Source organism: Lissotriton helveticus, chromosome 10 (assembly GCF_964261635.1).
Source record: "Lissotriton helveticus chromosome 10, aLisHel1.1, whole genome shotgun sequence".
NCBI classification, from domain to species: Eukaryota; Metazoa; Chordata; class Amphibia; order Caudata; family Salamandridae; genus Lissotriton; species Lissotriton helveticus.
The window spans coordinates 503,016,831-503,035,355 of record NC_136071.1 but is presented as its reverse complement, the minus strand read 5'-3'; the positions used below and the strand labels follow the sequence as shown (position 1 = coordinate 503,035,355).

General features: G+C 46.4%; 1 protein-coding gene across 2 annotated transcripts in view; it reads left to right on the top strand.

The window, feature by feature from the left end:
- The first annotated feature begins 486 nt into the window (after window positions 1-486).
- Window positions 487-18,525, top strand: part of TEDC2 (tubulin epsilon and delta complex 2) — a 332,149-nt gene continuing 314,110 nt past the window's right edge. Inside the window, exon 1 of one of the 2 annotated variants that reach the window (XM_078663007.1) lies at window positions 487-590. The gene's annotated coding sequence lies outside the window, so the exon portion shown is untranslated. Of the gene's footprint in view, window positions 629-18,525 lie in introns of both variants that reach the window. The other variant, XM_078663008.1, reaches the window with a different exon arrangement.

Sequence of the window (18,525 nt, the reverse complement as noted above, 5' to 3'; positions counted from 1 at the left end):
TTATGTAACACCTTTCTCTTGTAACGTAACTGGCTCTATTGTACAGCGCTCTGACACTTTAGGGTAATGTCCGCGCTTGCCCTAAATAAATAGAACGTCGTCGCCCCACGCCAGTACAGGCGACTGGTCTCAGTGATACCGCCCTGCAGCAAACAGCGGTCCTCTGTAAGAGTGGTCACGGACCAGTCAACCCGTTTCCGCTGAAAACACCAATACGTTTGCGGTAATGGGCTGGTTCTTTTCAGATGCCTCGTCTAATACACGGGGGTGGGAAACAACGCGCGAACGTACACTGGGAAGAAGGTATCGTTCTAGCTCGGCTGAGCATTGTAAGCGCCTTGTTTATTAGTGATTTGAAAGGTGGCGGTTCAACTACGCGCGCTGGGCGCAGTTTTACGTGCCTCCGACGTCACGTACGTCGTTGTTAGGGACGCCGAACTGGTAGAATAACTGCTAACTGGATAACGCGCTGTGACGCAGGTATAGTCCGGGTGGCTTTCGTCGGAAGAACTAGTCTCATCTGCTGCAGTCCTTACCAAAAGGATTTTCCCAGTCCCCCAGAAGCTGATTCCGCTCCTGCAGAGGGCTAGGTAAAGTTGGGAGCACATCTGAGTGTGGTATCGCATAGGTACGACGAATAGGGAGGCCAGATTTCCATTATCATTTCGTAGGAAACTTTGTTAACATGGAGGCACTGTTCGGCAACAGTACAAGACGTCTGTTGGGCTGCGAGGGTGGCTGTGAGTGATAGACGTGTTTAATCGCATCCTGTCCTATTGAAGCTACCCGCGGTGATCTAGTCGGAAACTGTGTAAAGAGGAGACTTTTTTTTCAGTTCCGACCCTCCTCCTCCTTTCCCCACATGGCCAAATTGTGTGCTCTTGGGCAGTGCTGGCATTGTAAAAAGTGTACTCCTTGAACCCATACATTGGGGATCAATGGAGTGGAGTCACGAGGGTCAGCGCTTGAAAAACAGCCTGCCAGTCCGCCTACATTTTTAGGTCTCGCCTGATCCATCTCATGCGCTGGTCTGGCGAGACTTTTAGTAAGGGGTTTCAAAAAATCCTGCCTTGGCTGGCCTTGAGCTTGAGTGCATGTGCGCGGGCTTTGTGTGCCTCTCTCCGCACTTTAATTTCCTCCCCCACCACAGATCTCCTCACTCTGCTGGCCTCATTAAGTGCATCGCGATCACTTTCACTTTCGCACACAACTCCCGGGCTTCTCTTGTGTTTCTTCCCCCACTTATTCTTCCTTTAATTCCGGCTTCTGCGTTAGCTCTTGTTTTCTCTTTCCTACCATTCCCAGTATTTCTCTTCACCTACTGCTACTCCCTCTTTTGGTGCTTCCACGCGCACACCACTCGTCTATCCGCAATCCAAATGTAGGCGTCTGTCCTCAAAAGGTAAATCTAACATCATGAAAAACTAGAACAAACATTGCTCTTTTTACATTCTGGACAGGAGCAGGCTTCGGGCACTCATATTTTACATTTTCAAAGAGGTGATATATGATGGTGGAACTTACTGTACTCAACTCCTTCAGTCCACTCATTTCCACCTTGAGCATGAGTACGTTATTAAACACATATGGCATATGTTATGGCCACCAAACAACGTCATGTCTTCAAGGACACTATTTTCCATTTTTAAGGGTACCTTTCACAACACGTTTTCAGCAGAGTTGGCACGGTTGGGTTTGTTGAAATGAACGAAAACTACAACTCCCAGAATGCACCCAGTTATTAAAGCAAAGTCCAATGCGGGTGTACCCGGCTAGACTGAGTCATCAGGTCACCTAAATAATATACATGTACAAGCAGACACAAGACTATATCCAAGTTTGATCGCATTTTGTTAAATGCACAATATTTAGGCGTGGGAACTATGTGTATTTTTAAACTGCATGCGAGAAAAAAAAATCACACATTTATAAAGCATGAATTTAAACATAGTGTCTATGATCCCTTGGATTATTTGGAATATCACCAAATTCAATTTTTTTTCGATTCGATTTCAAAACTTTATTCGATCATTATAAAATAATCATAAAAGTGCAGCTGTATATCACAACATTTACAGTTTACATTTACATTTTACAACATACTGTTAAATAGTCAAACTTTTCCTAAGGGATATAGATTTTAAAATGTATACAGCCGTAAAAAAGCACACATCAGGTTTGGCAAGCGCGAATAAAAGACTCATAGCTGTTTCCACAGAGGATACCTTATATTTTTTTAAAAGTGGTTTCAGGTATATTACCCGGATTTGTAGATAATAAGGGCAAATCAATAAAAAGTGCACAGTGCTCTGTTTGGAAAGTCCATCACACGGACAAGGGATTACAGTGTGAAGTTGAATGAGCGGACAGGCAACAAGCAAATGAACTATCCCCATACGTAATCTGGTAAGAACAAACTGGTGTGATCGTATAGTTGCCATTTTTAAATATTCAGCAAAACCAGGTTCAGCCCGATTATATGTGTTATAAAAACGAGAAGTAGAGAGCTGGCTAGTTACAGAACAGCGCTTTTGTGCCTTAGCCCTCAGATACAGGTGTTTTAACTCGTTTTTAGGGATGTCCAAAGTACAAAGGGGGTCATCACGGACATTTAGCTTAAAAACTTCATCATATGTAGAACATATGTAGTTGAGCCAAGGAATCAATTTATACTTGTCCAGGCGAAGACAATCAGTAATAACTTTCCTCGTAAAACTGGTCTGTTCTTTGAGCCAGATAGACCTCCATACCAGCAGAGGTCTAAGACCAATAAGATCTGTGAGATGTTCCAAACCAACCTCCTGATGTATCAGGCTGGTAGAGGTAGAAGATGGTAGACAGAGGAGTTTTTAAATGAATTTATTTTCTTCAACTTGGAGCGGTTGATGATTGCAGTGTCCCCATACCCCAGACCCATAAAGGGCCAACGCAACACATCTATGGCGATAAATGTATAGCATATCAGATATTCGCCTTGAGCCCAATTTGGTAGCAAATTTAAAAATTCCAAAAGCACGTTTACCCATTTTTCCTCTAACATTGGTCATCTCATGTGACCAATTGAATTTTTTTTCTTTCATGTCTTCATACATCGTGACCATCAGCTAACATCAAGCACACACGTCATACTATATAAAACATCTTTTCAAAAGCAAAACTCCAAAAGAGCGCTAAGTAAAGCACTTTAGATTTGTCAGGGGTTTGCAGCGCTATATAAATTCTGCTTCAACATACAATACAATGAAGATTACAACATCAATTAAAAACCTGCATACCATACTTCTCAGCTGTCCCCCCTCCTCCACCACGCATTCCTTGCTCTACCCTCCTCCACTCACTTCCCCGGATAGTTGGCTTTAACATTTCCACTCAGCTCCTTCAAGTGCCTCTCCGTTTACACTACAAACAGAGTGACCTTTTGGGCCGGCACACACCCCGCTCCTTATCAACCCGCACCATGCCCAGCCCCGATTCTTGGCCTCAGAGGGCACCTGGGTGTAACGCTGAACGGGTGAATGGTCCCCAGGGTTTGAGGGTGGAGCCAAAACAACAGTCTCACGAGCAGCTGATTTTTGCACTTGTAACACCCAGAGAGTGTTTACAAGGGAGTGTGAGGAAGTGTTTGGTTTTATTTATTTATTTATTTATTTTATTTCAAAAACATTTATTGAAGTGACACAGCGTGATGCCCACAACCCAACGCGGGCAAGTGCTTGGTTTTTATAAATAAATATTATATATGTAATAAACAAGCACTGGCCATGCCAATAGGCCTGGCTGATAAGCAAAATGCCTTTCTAGTCACTTGGACTTTAGGCGCTCAGTATTTTAGCATGCATGCACTTTATCATTCATCCTTGCACTTGTACATCCGTCTACCCACTCACTGACTTTTTTGCAATAATCCACTCACATATCCACAATAAAAAGCACAGAGTCTACACACAAATGCAAGACAATTTAAAAGAACAATAATAAAACAAATGGGTAAAAAAAACAAGCATTGGCAAAGCCAATAGGTCTCGCCTTTGGGACCTTATAAGTGTTTAGCCATGCAACAGTTGATAAAGCACTGGTTTGGTAGTCAAAGAGGACTGGGGCATAGAGAAGTTTTCTTCTGTTAATGACTTAAATATGGAAATTATCTTGCATTTTAGAGGGATGAATAAGGTGGAGTAGTTCAAATCTATGTGCACCACAGTGAGTTTTTATCCGCATTTTTTATCCTTGAATATTAGAATGGTCATCATTGTGGCTGTGGAAAATTCAAATGGAGATTGTTATGCTTTGCTGGGATTCTGCTGAGGACTCCTTGGCATTTTTGTGGCATTGTGGACTTAATAATCTTTTGTGAGGACCTCACCATATGTGGATCACAAGCGACCATAAGGACTTAGGCGGCCCTCCTGGATGTTTTGAATAATGAATGATTCATGGGCTACTCTTATGCCCATACTAGTTGGTTACTTGGTCATGGGAAGAGGAGTTGGCCTAACGGCTAGTGTGGTCGTCATCGAATCTGGGGAACTGGGTTTGAGTCTCCGCATCAACGCTGAACATCCTGTGATTCTGGGCAATTCACTTAATCTCCCCATGCCTAAAAAAAAAAAAAATGAGTGTGTCCTCATGTAACGCAACGGGTGCTATGTAAAGCGCTCTGATACCCAATTAAGGTCAAGTTTGCGTTTATATAAAACTGTAAATACACTCACTTCATTGCAGGAGGCCACGGCGTCAAGCTTAGTAGTTTGTCAGGAGCCCACCTTTATAATTGTTTTCTTCAATAATTATTGCTTCGCATTGTTTTTGAATAGTATGTAACGCTGCATATAATTACGGCTGACCAAGAACTAAGCAAACAGTGGCAGCCGCACGGCTCGCCCAACTCCGTCAACATCGTTGCTTTTATTTTCACAACACGGGCGCCGCAATTTAGATTGCACTAAGGCGCCCGCTTTTCCACTATTTGCTCCTCGTTGCTGTCCCGCACCCGGGAAAACATTAACTATTAACAACACAGGTGCTGCGCTTCATATTTTAGCAAGCGTCCGTTTTAAAATATTTTTAGGGGGTGTTAATTGATGTTGAGATATATACTTAAAGAGTGGTAATGTCGCATGTAATCCCAGCTGACCGGGAACTAAGCAAACAATGACAACTGCACTCGGCTCGCCCAAGTCCATGTTAACATCTCTGCTTTGGTAGGGGGGGGAGCGACACGTGGCCTTCCAGTCTGCTTTACTCATAATCCGTAGGTGGAGGGAGATTCTCATTGTGCCATAGTGAAGTCTGCACCAATGTAGGGTGACCAGGCATCCCGGATTTGCCCGCACAGTCCTGGTTTTTAGATAGCTGTCCCAGCAGATTTCAGGAAATTAAGCTTGTCCCGGTTTTTTGAGAGGGTCGGCTGAAAAGGGTGGGAGGTATTTTTTTTTATGTTTCGCAAAGCAGCTGTTATAGGAAAGCAATTTAATTAACAGGCATGCAACTGGCTTTAAAAATGGCATTTTATGCATTTTCTTACTGCCTTTTCTGTAATTTTCTGCTAAGGAGCACTGTCATTCTGTGCACTGTGTTGAAGTAAAATTGTAGTCCTTCTATTTTTGGGAAATGTCCAGTTTTTTGCTTTAAAATTCTAGTCACCCTACACCAATGGCTAATACGCGGAGATTCACCATACTGCCAGGTGGGCCCCGGGCTACTCCTGCGCTGTTCCTGCCGTGGGGTTTGCCAACCTAGGCCCCCACAGGCTGTACCAGCAATGCCCCAACAGTCACCTGGCCTGCCTTCTCAGCCTGCTACAGAGCGTGGCTTCAATGCCACCCCTGCAGCACAGTCTTCAAGGGCCTCTTACGCCCAGCAGGATGCTTGTTAAGTATTAGGTCTAAGCAGGTTTATTTCTGTAAGATTTTATAGTCTAGTCTGTATGTCCCTGTATTTTAACATTATATAGCTATGTTCAAGGATGACCTCTGCGGTTGCAGTCTCTATTTCTGTAGTTGTTCCTTCCACCAGTAGTTTGCCCTGGCCGTAATTTAGGAGAGCCCGTTCTTCGTGTAGGTAGGTGGAATAAAACAGCCAGGCACGTCAGTACATGAAAGAATAATTTGAGTACAGTCTTATTACTCAAAAATAGCTGGAATGGTTTGAAAATATGTAGATGTGTGCTCCTGTGGTGAACTTATAATGAGTTTTAATTTTCTTTCTTTCTCTGGGGTCTGCTTTGTAACAGTCTAACTCCTGGTGACGCTGTTGTGTTCTGATCCTTCGCGTCGTAGTCACAAACTATATCTGCTCCTGTTTACTGTTCTCTTCCAAGGTGGCTGCAGCGGTCTCCGCCTTTTGGGCACTTCACCTGTGGCGGTTTATGTAGTAAGGCTGTTACCAGGAGACAACCAGCGAGTTTTGGTGGGCAGGGGGAACGGCCTGCAACGATGAGCTAGCAGGGGGCTGCGCTGCAGACCTACAACAACTAGCTGGTGAAATAGCAGAGGGGGCGAAAAGAGGGCTGTCTGGTGGGGCACCTGAGAGGAGCCTTCGAGAGGATGTCTGTGGGGGACCTGTCAGGTGTGGAGAAATGCGTAAGGGGTGCTCTGGTGAAGACTGTGGAAGGCAATAGAAAAGCTACTGTAGGGGAGGAGGAAGGAGGGAGGAGAATGGTGTTTGTGGGCTGGTAGTTTGAATTGCCACCAGTTCTTGTTTTTCTACTTGAATAGTCCATGATCCTGTTATTATGTTCTTGGTAAGTTAATTAGAAGTGACAGACTGGGCATGGCCATATGCTAGTTTACTCTCAGGCAACGTAGTTATTCTGTGCTTTGTGGCAATATGCAAACGCACTCACAATCCTGTTGCTCTCTATTCATTCAATTCAAAGGGAATGTATTCCCAGTAGGAAAAAACTTACTTTCAAAGAGGTACATTTCTGGTAAAGCATCTTGATAAAACAAAAAGTACTAGAAGTGTGAAAAGAAAATGCAGTGGGGCTGTGAATTTCGAGAAAAAGTGACCTGCCGGGCAGCAAAGCATGTTCAGAGGTAGAGTGGGTTGGTTGAAATTGAATACTGTTAAGATGTCGCTTCACTCATTCAGGAAATAATAAAAAAAACTATAGGGGCATTGCTTTAATTTAATTTATGTCTGCCACAGGTGATAATTTGTTGCACACTATTCCACCTTAGACAGAAACTAGGCGTATGCAAATACCCCTTGGTCCTGCTCCAAAAGGGACAGTCCAACCTGAACTGCTGGGCCAAACTGCCTCTGAGTGGGAACAGACGCATCCCCAGCCGGTTTCAACCTATTTGGGCCTCTTCAGTAGGGTCATTGTGGTATTAAAAGAGGGACTGGAATTTGGCCCCGAATGAATACCAGTGACTGAGATTTATTCAGTCACTTCACCCATCATTTTATTTGATTACCAGCTCCACTAATTACAGATACATGTGAAACAATTTGCTTCAAAGCGGAGAGTAAGCACAAAGCTTATTTTGGAAAAATTTACGTCCACATGCCCACAGTTTATCTTAAGAACCCACTGCTGGTACTGCCAAAGTCCGGATACCAAGTCTGCCAAGTGTTGATTCTAGTTCAAAACTTTTTTTTTTCCATCTTCTTAGACTTCTTGTCTTTTTTATCGCCCTCTGGCAAGCACTTTCAATCAATCAATCAATCAATCATGCCATTTGTATAGCGCACTACTCACCCGGGAGGGTCTCAAGGCGCATGGGGGGAGGGGTATGCTACTGCTCGAACAGCCAGGTCTTGAGTTGTTTCCTGAAGGCGAGATGGTCCTGGGTCAGCCGAAGGTGGATGGGGAGGGAGTTCCAAGTCTTGGCAGCCAGGTAAGAGAAGGATCTTCCTCCGGCGGTGGCTCTTCGGATGCGTGGTACGGCTGCGAGGGCGAGGCTGGTGGACCGTAGCTGGCGGGTGGGCGTGTAGAAGGTCAGGCGGTCGTTGAGGTACTTAGGGCCCAGGTCGTGGAGAGACTTGTGTGCGTGGGTGAGGAGCCGGAACGTGATCCTCTTGTCGACGGGGAGCCAGTGCAGGTTCCTCAGGTGGCTGGAGATGTGGCTGCGTCGGGGGACATGCAGGATGAGTCGGGCGGAGGCGTTCTGGATGCGCTGGAGTTTCTGTAGCTTGGCTGTGGTTCCGGCGTAGAGGGCGTTTCCGTAGTCCAGTCGGCTGGTGACGAGTGCCTGGGTGACAGTCTTCCTGGTCTCGGTCGGGATCCAGCGGAAGATCTTGCGAAGCATACGCAGGGTGTTGAAGCACGATGAGGAGACGGTGTTGACTTGTCTGGTCATCGAGAGGGAGGGGTCCAGGATGAAGCCCAGGTTGCGGCCTGGTCGGTTGGCTTGGGTGCGGTGCCCAGGGCTGGGGGGCCACCAGGAGTCGTCCCAGGCGGAGGGCGAAGATCCCAGGATGAGGACGTCCGAGTTCAGTTTCAGGCGGCTGTCCTTCATCCAGTCGGCGACGTCTTTCATCCCTTCGTGTAGGCAGGTTCTGGCGGTGTCGGGGTCTCTGGTGAGGGAGAGGATCAGCTGGGTGTCGTCGGCGTAAGAGATGATGTTGAGGTTGTGCTGGCGTGCGATGGCTGCGAGAGGTTTCATGTAGATGTTGAAGAGAGTGGGGCTGAGTGAAGATCCTTGCGGGACGCCGCAGATGACTTCGGTGGCCTCGGAGCGAAACGGGGGGAGGCGGACTCTTTGTGTTCTTCCGGCGAGGAACGAGATGATCCACTCCAGTGCCTTCTCTTGGATACCGATGTTGCTGAGGCGCTGGACTAGGGTGCGGTGGCAGACCGTGTCGAACGCAGCGGAGAGGTCCAGGAGGATGAGGGCCACTGTTTCCCCCTTGTCGAGCAGGGTCCGGATGTCGTCGGTGGCTGCGATGAGGGCGGTCTCGGTGCTGTGGTTGGCTCTGAAGTCGGACTGCGAGGGGTTGAGGGATCCGTTCGTCTCGAGGAAGGCAGTCAGCTGTCTGTTGACGATCTTCTCGATGACTTTAGCAGGAAAAGGGAGGAGCGAGATGGGGCGGAAGTTTTTGAGATCGGTGGGGTCCGCTGTAGGTTTCTTCAGGAGGGCGCTGATCTCGGCATGCTTCCAGCTCTCCGGGAAGGTGGCGGTGTTGAAGGAGGCGTTGATGATGTTCCGGAGTTGGGGTGCGATGGTGGAGTCGGCCTTGTTGAAGACGTGGTGTGGGCAGGGGTCGGTCGGTGATCCGGAGTGGATGGTGTTCATCGTGCGGGCTGTGTCTTCGGTGGTCACCGTGGTCCAGGTGCGAAGGGTGGCGGTGGGGGGCGTTGGTTCGACGGTTGGGTGCGTGGGTGGGGCGCCGAAGCTGTTGTGGATGTCGGTGATCTTGCGGTGGAAGAACGAGGCGAGGGAGTCGCAGAGGTCTTGTGACGGAGTGATGTCGTTGGTGCCGGTGCTGGGGTTGGAGAACTCCTTGACGATAGTGAAGAGCTCTTTGCTGTCGTGGGCGTTGTTGTCCAGTCGTTCCTTCAGGGATTTCTTCTTGGTGGTGCGGATGAGCTGGTGGTGCTTGCGGGTAGCGTGTTTGAGGGCGGTCATGTTGTCGGTGGTCCGGTCGAGGAGCCAGGCTTTCTCGAGGGTGCGGCAGGTCTTCTTGGAGTCCTTGATGTCGTCTCAGAACCAGGATGCCTTCTTGCTTCTGGATCTGCTGGGTGGGTTCTTTAGTGGCGCGAGGTCGTCGGCGCAGGCGGTCAGCCACTGTGTGAAGTTGTGGGCTGCTTCGTTGGGGTCCGTTGTGTTGGCGGGTGGGCTCTGGCTGAGGGAGGTGGTGAGCTGGTCTGCGGTGATCTTGCTCCAATTCCTGTGAGGTACCTGTTGCGGGTGGTGGTGAGTCGTGGATCTTTTGAAGCTGAAGTGGACGCAGCTGTGGTCGGTCCAGTGGAGTCCGGTGGCGTGGCTGAAGGTGATGTACTTGCTGGAAGAGAAGACGGGATCAAGCGTGTGGCCGGCGTAGTGGGTGGGTGTGTTGACCAGTTGCTTGAGTCCGAGGTTGGCGAGGTTTTCCAGCAGGGCGGTGGTGTTGCGGTCCTTGTTGTTCTCCAGGTGGAAGTTGAGGTCCCCGAGGAGGATGTAGTCAGTGGAGGGGAGGGCGTGCGGGCTGATGAAGTCTGTGATGTCTTCGCTGAATTGTGTGCGTGGTCCCGGGGGTCTGTAGACGAGGGTGCCTCTGAGGGTCGTCTTAGGGTCGGTGTGAATCTGGAAGTGGAGATGTTCGGCTGCGGCGAAGGAGTCGTTGGCGTCGGTCGTGATGCGGATGGTGTTCCTGTGGACGATGGCGATGCCACCTCCGGTCTGGTTGATGCGGTCCCTCCTGATGATCTTGTACCCGTCCGGGATGGCGATGGCGATGTCGGGTGCAGAGGAGGCGTTCATCCAGGTTTCCGTGAGGAAGGCGACGTCTGGTGATGTAGCGTCGAGGAGGTTCCAGAGTTCCACGGCGTGTCTGTGGACGGAGCGGGTGTTGATCAGGATGCACTTGAGGTGGTTGCTGCTGGTGTTTGTCTTGGCGGGTGCGGGGCAGGTTCGGAGGCAGGTGAACTTGAAGGTGCAGCAGGTGAAGGGTCCGTGGGTGCGTCTCGGGGTGGCTCGGCAGCAGGCGTGGGTCCGGCCGGCATTGAGTGCGTTGAAAGTGGCGGCGTCGTAGGTCAGTCGGGTCGTCTTGCCTCGGCGGGGAGGGCCAGGGGTCCTGGCGCTGGGCGCGGGCCAGGCGCGGACGGGCGCAGACTGGCTTACCTTTGGCGCGCCTTCGGCGCTCAATCGGCGCTCCCGCTGCGCGCGTCCGCTGCGCGGTCGCTCTGGGGGCAAAACACAAAAAGAGCAGAACAAGTCTGAAAAAGAATGTGTGCCTACAACAGTAACCGTGTGGTACTGGTGATGCATGCGTGAAACAAGGCTTGCCAGAACCATTGGTTGGAAGTCGAGGGAGGCTGACACAATTCCCATCAGACCACCCATGTGGTGGAGTTTGCGTCATGTGGGAAAAGTTTTGTCATGCCGTCCCACAACCGACCATATAGTGCCGGTGCAGGGATGGATGTAAAAGATATCATCACGGGCATGCATCCTAAAGTGATGGAAGAAAAAGAAGAGTGCAGTGCTCAAATAATAATGAAGATAAAATTCAACAGTCCGGACTCCTGGAGACATTGCAACAGAAGTGCGGGTGTCAAAGATTAAAAAATACGCTGGGTAATATTGTTACCCTCTAGCGCAGTGTGATGTGGTCGACATGTTTCTGCTTACGGGCATCTTGCCCAGCTTTCCTCAGGACCGATAACAAGTAATCAGCTACTGCAACTACATACATAGTGTATAGATGATAAATAATAAACCTGTACTGACAAAGTTACTTTTATATCAAATGTAAAAATACTTAAGTGTCCACTGTAGGGAGAGAAATGAATCTTCTTCCTGTTAACAGACAAAAGACACTGTATCAGACAATACCAAGTTAGATACACACAACACGGAGCGTACACATGGAAACCGTGCAGGCACACATACATGAAAAATATATGATTTTTGCATGGAACTAAAGCATAAATGCTTGATCACACCAAGGCATTTCCTCAGCGTGATACTCACCCAGCTTTGTGTGGGTGACGACCTCACCTCACCCGGCAACCGCTCGGGAGGAAGAGGCCCCGCTCTGTAGTGTAAAAATAAAAGACTCAGTAAGCACTGAACTTTACCGTGTCTTAGCCAAATAACTTTACACTGAAACCCAACAAACGTGTGATAGCGACCCTCCTGCCACAAAACACCACTGACAATACCCAGGGCACGTACATCTCGCATATTTTAATGACCCTCAAGGAATACTAGTAGTATAACACCTAATATTGAGGGGTTAAACCTGTTTTTTGAACATGGCCTATTGGAAAACAAAGCGCTAAAGTGCTAGAAAAATATCTCAGTCTGGCTGCATGGAAAGAGTTCCCATGTATGCAGTATTAGATTATAAGGGAAACAAAAAGATCGCCTCCCTATCCCAGCAAAGAGTCTGTAACACGTGTAGGACTCTCTCTGAGCCCACAAATCACAATGCACCTAACAGAAGACTGAATCCTCGTTAGGTAAAGGAGCAAGGTTCAGGGCAGCCAGGCGTCTCACCTCTCCGTCGGTACCTCAGTACTGTCAGCGAGCGGAAGTGGAGGCGAGTTCAGGACCACGCCCTCCCTCCTAAAATAGCCTCGTTGTATGGCGCGCCGACCCTCCGTTCTCCGGAGGCCACGCAGGATTGCGCGATGATCCCGAAAACTTCCTCTAATCGGGAGCGCATGCGCAGAGGGATGCCAAGCATTACTCTCTCGCGCATGCGTATTCGTTCGCATTCTCGCGCATGCGCATTCGTCTACCCTTGTCAAATCTCGTTATCGATCACCTGTCGGAAGACATAGATCCATAGTAATGGTTCTACTTCCGTCTGGGTTAAACTCACAAACCAGAGATTTGTTTTATTAGGCAAGAGTCAAACTGGGGGACACAGTCATGTGTCCATGAAGGAGACACTGCTCCTTGAACAAAACGGTAACTACACCACTGAGGGTTCGACAAGTATATCAGATATCTTGTTTGTTAGGGATGTGAGATGTGAGCATACATTATACCGCTGTAAAAATAATTTACAGTCGGTCAGATTTAAACAAGGTGAACTTCCATTCGCATGCAATCATGTGATGGATATATGTAGAGTGACTTATAGAAGAGAATTTCACTTCAAATACCTTGAGAAAAAGACCAATAGTGTCTGGAAAAAGTTCTAACGCCGGTGATCAAGAGACCACTGTCTCATAAATATTCAGTGTATAATGAGTCAAATGACTAACCACACGGAGGGTTGCTTTGTGTTAAAACATCGATGGATGGGATGTGGTAGTCCTAGGGTGTGCAGTGGAGGCAGGCAGGCAGTAGGTCACGCACTCAATTAAGTTGGGTGAGCTAGAAGGAGTAAACTAAACTGCGTTTACATCCTGATGAGATAGACCCGCAACTGAAAAGTTGCACTTAATACTATAAACAAGAAAGGTGTGTGGGGGTCAAGGGGAAAGTTTTTATGACCTGACTGCTCACTCCCCAATTACAAGATACAAAACACAAAAAGAGCAGAACAAGTCTGAAAAAGAATGTGTGCCTACAACAGTAACCGTGTGGTACTGGTGATGCATGCGTGAAACAAGGCTTCTGGGGGCGTCATAAGTAAGGAGCCGGGAGGGAGGAGCAGCTGGGTGGTGGGAGCGGGGCGGCGAATGGAATCACAGGGGGGCGGGGCCGCAGGGAGGCAGCGGCGGGAAATTCCAAGAAGCAGCGGGCAGCGGGAAATTCTCAGGAGCAGCGGGAAATTCCCAGGAGCAGCGGGCAGCGAGCGAAGGAATCTGCAGGCAGGAGGCGGCAAAGGCAGGCAGGAGCGGCAGCAGTGAGTGGGGCGACCAAGCCCTGTGGAGGGCTGAGCGTTTTTCATCTCTGATTTCTCCCCTTGTCACTGTTTTCCCCCTTTCTTCTACATCTTCTTGCTGTATGGGATGCTGTTCATTGCCCGCTACAATGGTATATAACAGAAGGTCTTCTGGCATTCTCTTACAGTACCTCATTTCGTACCAAGGGGCGTGTGCAAATTGATGGCTGACTGGAGTTTTATTAGTGCATTTTTCATGGCTGGTTGAACAGTTTATGTTGATTCTTCTCCTTGAATAGGTGATTTTTTTGTTTGGGAGGTTGGACCACCATTCCAGTGAATGCGAAGGGCATCTGATATTTTGCTTGTTTTGGTGACTGGTTGATCCTCTAAATCTTAGGGTAGGTATGTGAAAACCTAGAAAAATACCCTTCCAGAGCAGCTTGTGATGAGGTATTAATATGTCAGTAGCAGTAAGATGGACATTATAAAGCTTTAGTAAACTCTTTTTCTGACGTAGAATAAACCCTGTTAATCCAAATATTAGAAAGCCCAGATAGCCTTGCCTTTGACCACATAAAGTCTCATCATCACGTCGTTTGAGGCAGTAGATTCTTGGACCAGGTAACTAACACTAAGCAAAAGATATCTGTTCCAAGTATGATTGCGCCACGTAGGACAGTAAGGAAACTGCCCCTTGCACTTGTCATTCTCACTTCCCTTCAAATTTTGCAAAACCGTTCTGCAGGCTATGAGATAGATTATCGTAGAATTACATTTTACCAACATTTGGGGAAATGCTCACCTGTGCAAGCAGATTCGGGAATGTGTCTATTAAATAATTACGAGTCATTACAACCTTCAGTTGTAATGACAAACAATCAGTTTGGTTTATACAGACTTTTTCAGAATTAAGTTAGTTTCAGTCACTCCCGCGATTAAGCACTGTCATATTCCACTGTATGCAAAAACTTGTAACCCGATATCTAAAATGTCCCTTTTTAGTGAAGATACCATAGAAAGTGAAAACTTTACAGGTTTAAAAATTGTAATAGTAAAGGATGTTGGGGCATCGGAATTCTGTCTTGAAAGAGACAAAATAGTCTGCATAGATGTCCAGTTATCTGCTTTGGATAAATTAACCAGGTTGACTCTGCAATCCAGATTCAATTTAGCTGCACTATCCCATTTAGCTATGCTAGTCTATCCTCTGAGATTAAGGGACTGGAAGGGTGTTAGGTTTTGTAAGCAAACAGTTTGCAATTGGATTTGGCAGTTTATATTCCCACTTAGTTGTGGAGTTTCTCTGGGATCCTCTTTATTTATATTACCATTTAATTTGTATTTGCACCCATTATTCCAACATGAGGTTCTGCTCCATTACTACATTGATGGTACACAGGTAGAGTTCAGGTGTACAGCTATCAAATTTCCAGATAATACTATTAGAATTTTCCAAGTTTCTTAACAGGATAATCCAAAATTGGCTCAACCTCAGTAGGCCCCAAGATAAAAAAAATTCTCGCTAAATATGCTGGTGACCGTCTGGTCATCAGGTCGCGAAGAGCACAGTACAAAGAAAACAGGAACCCTTCCACGGTTTGTCTACGAACTCAGCCAGGCTGTAAACCTTGAACCTAAAAGAGAAAGAATAATGCAACTCAATAATTCCCAAAACGTGAGGTCCCACATGAGCTGAAATTTGAGGTCCGTTCCATCAGCCCCACACTGCTGTCGTAGGGTTTCTGTTCTCACACAGAACTGTGCACAGAGGAGTGGAACCTCGGCAAATTAGGGTGTCCCAAAACTCACCTTAGCAACCAACTCACCCCTTACCGAGCTAGCTACAGTGTCTCATTGGACATATCAAACTCCCAATGTTTAGACAAACCAGAACATGAACTTACAGTACCTCAGGGTACGTGGAACTCATGAACACTCTTTCGTTATATTATCATTACAAACCAGAACATGGAGTAAAGAAGACACATGTGCATTTGAAATGTTTATTTACTAATGCCGTCTTCTCAGGCGCAGTATCTTAGATAATACAAGTATACTTATTATCAGTAGCAAAATTATCAGCATAGTTACTAAGACATAAAAAGCGAATGGTGACAGCATGTTAACATACTGTAATGAATAAGAGTTAACAACACTTATATCTCACCCTCCCGAACACATATATTATATTATTAGCTAAGAAGGTCTCTTTGGGTTGTTTCGGGCGGGCCCATACCTTAGTGTCCTAGCATGAAGGAATCACATCAGCATACACCAGCTCTCTCTGCATGTGCACCGCATCAAGTGTTTTTTATGTGCCCCGTGCAAAGCAATATCAATCCCGCCTGAAGCCAGAGTTGGCAAAGGCTGCACTTGTGTTATGACTATGAAGGCGTGGAGATCAGACCTCATAACAATTCCATATCGTGTTGTTCCTGAAACTTCAGCACTCTTCGTGCAGACATAGTTTATTAAGCAAAGCTGATATCAGAGAAATAACATATTATTCTCACATAAACCACGGCAAACTACTAGGTCGAAAGCTAAGTCAACAATTAAGTGTCGTGTGCAGAAGTTGCAAGAAAGAAAAATGGCGTTTAAACCTCAAATGTACCTATGCTAACTTAACACGATATAAGGATATACAGGAGCTATATGACACCCCCCCATGATCCGAGAACGGACTAAATATGATAACAGAAGTGCCATCACATGAGAGCAGAACTCAACAGTAAACGAGCATGAGTCGAAACCAAACTTTAAAAAGTAATGCTAAAAAATAGCCCAAAAATATAACGTGGCTCAAGCCAATAGGCAAACGAAAACAAAAAGTTCTTGACAAATAAGTCAATAAAATCAATGAAATGCTATTAATCAGCACGTCAATCCGAAGCAGTGTCTATGACAAAACTGTATATGAAAAGTAAGTAGCAACAGCCTCCAATAGGAAGTCACTGTCCTCATCCGAAAACAGTTCAGCCATCCAATTTAAAAGATGAAAGGAACATACGTGTTCTTCCAGCACCGGATCCTCTATAACCATCAGAGGACAGCTCGGTGGGTTTTCAAGAAAACTCAGTTCCAAGAAATTCCGTGCTGCCGACAACACATCCCAGGGACCAATTAGTCCATGCGCCACTGCTAAGGCCATAATCCTCTCGTCAGAACAAACCAACTCGTGAGCAATGATAGGACTCATCAGTTGATTAAAATCGACGTCAGGAGAAACCGGTCCTCAGAGACACAAATCAATGGCCCACTGGAAATCACAGGTCAGGCAGTGAAAAACAGGTTGGACACAGGTGAAATAGGAGAATCGAAAAGATAATCCAAACGCCGTGCTCAAAGTCGCCAACGGCAGTGTGCCATAATATTCAAGCATGCGATTGCGGAACCGCGTCAGCAGCAGTTGCGCGTGGTCTTGCACAGGATGGGCATCCATATTTAAAAAGACAGAAAACCACCAGAGCGCCAGCCGCTAGTGCAAGTAAAAACGGGAACCCTCCAAACAAGGATGAAAAGATTGAATGGAAGAAAGCAGGGATGACTCCAAAAATTTTCTCAAAGGAAGTCACGAGACCACTGCTAACAACTTTAAAAAAATGTGATAGGCCCTTTGTGGAGGATGCGTTAAAGATTGTTCGAACCATTGCTCCGAAATGCAAAGGCAAATCAGTATTTAATAGAGCCTGAACTTCTGTACGCGTGTTAGCAATGTGAAGCACGAAAGTTTCACGGGCCGAGCTCAAGGCCACCTCTTTCTGGGACAAAAGAGCTCTTATTCTTGCCATGCCGCTGAATTCTGCTCCCAAGGTTGGTATTCTTGGCCAGATGGAAGAATCTCTATGTTCATGTGTGGGAGGGTAAAGCACATTTCTACAGCAAATAACCCGCTCACTTACTGTAACTATGAAAGGGATACCTTTAATTAACCCACAACAGTCTTCATTATTGAGCATTAAATAACTTCCATTCCCTAATAATTTAAACGTGGGGATGATAGCAGGAACAGGCGTGCCCTGTAAAACACAAGCCATATTCGGCCTGTCCTTATTGCATGAACCGTGTAACTGTATGTGTCGACACATTAAAGAATGATCTGGCGTCTCAGTACACTCCTCCCCTGTTAGATAAACCTCCTGTTCATCCTTGAAACATCTGTATGTGTATGGGAGTGACCAGACTTCATGAAGAAAACCGCTACCTAAAGGCTCATAACGACCTATGGGTACATATTTCATGCAATTTGAAAATTTATATAAAGCAAAAGGCAGCGTTATTAAACCGTGGATAAGCCACGTTGCAGCAGTGGCTTCAGCCACGGAAAAAGGTAAAGATTCTAACCTTTCAATATGTAACATAGAAAAGGAAGCATCACGCATTGAAAGCAAGCGTTGTTTGTCAGTCAAATTAAACGGTGCAAATAAAGAAGAAACGTTCATGTATCCCCAGGGAACTTTACCCATTTTCAGAGTTTGAAGGGTCCATGCAAACTGCATTATTGACCGTAATTGATTTTGACCATGGTATAATACTGACACCTCATCATGCACAATATCAACAACAGACGACACAATATTATCCAATGTGTAAATTCTAGAGGAAAGCACGTTAATGCTATTGTCAACAACTGCAAGCACTTTCTCAAGATTCGCCTGATCAATAGCCCTAAGGCGTGTAGCAGCCTCAATCTGTGACAGTTTCCAAATTTCATTGTAAACCCCATATAACCACCTTTTCGACCTGCCACTAGCTGGGCCTTTAATGAAATCATTCAAATCCACGTCTGAATTCAGTTTGGAAAGGTGATACTTAACCGCAGGTAAAGTTGAATGTTTCAGCCAAGCTTGACACAACTTGCCTACAGAGTAAGAGGTGACAGTATGACTCAAATCAAACCGGGGATCAGATCTAACAGTCTTAAAACCGTCAGTTATATTCAAAAATCTTTTTTGGCAAGAATCAGCACTACGATGCCAAAGCAGCCAACCCTTAGGATTCATACTGGAAATATTAAAGGAAGAATTAAGAAGCAGAGCCTGTAAATCTTTAATGGACAATTGAGTAAAATTACTCCAACCCTCATATTCC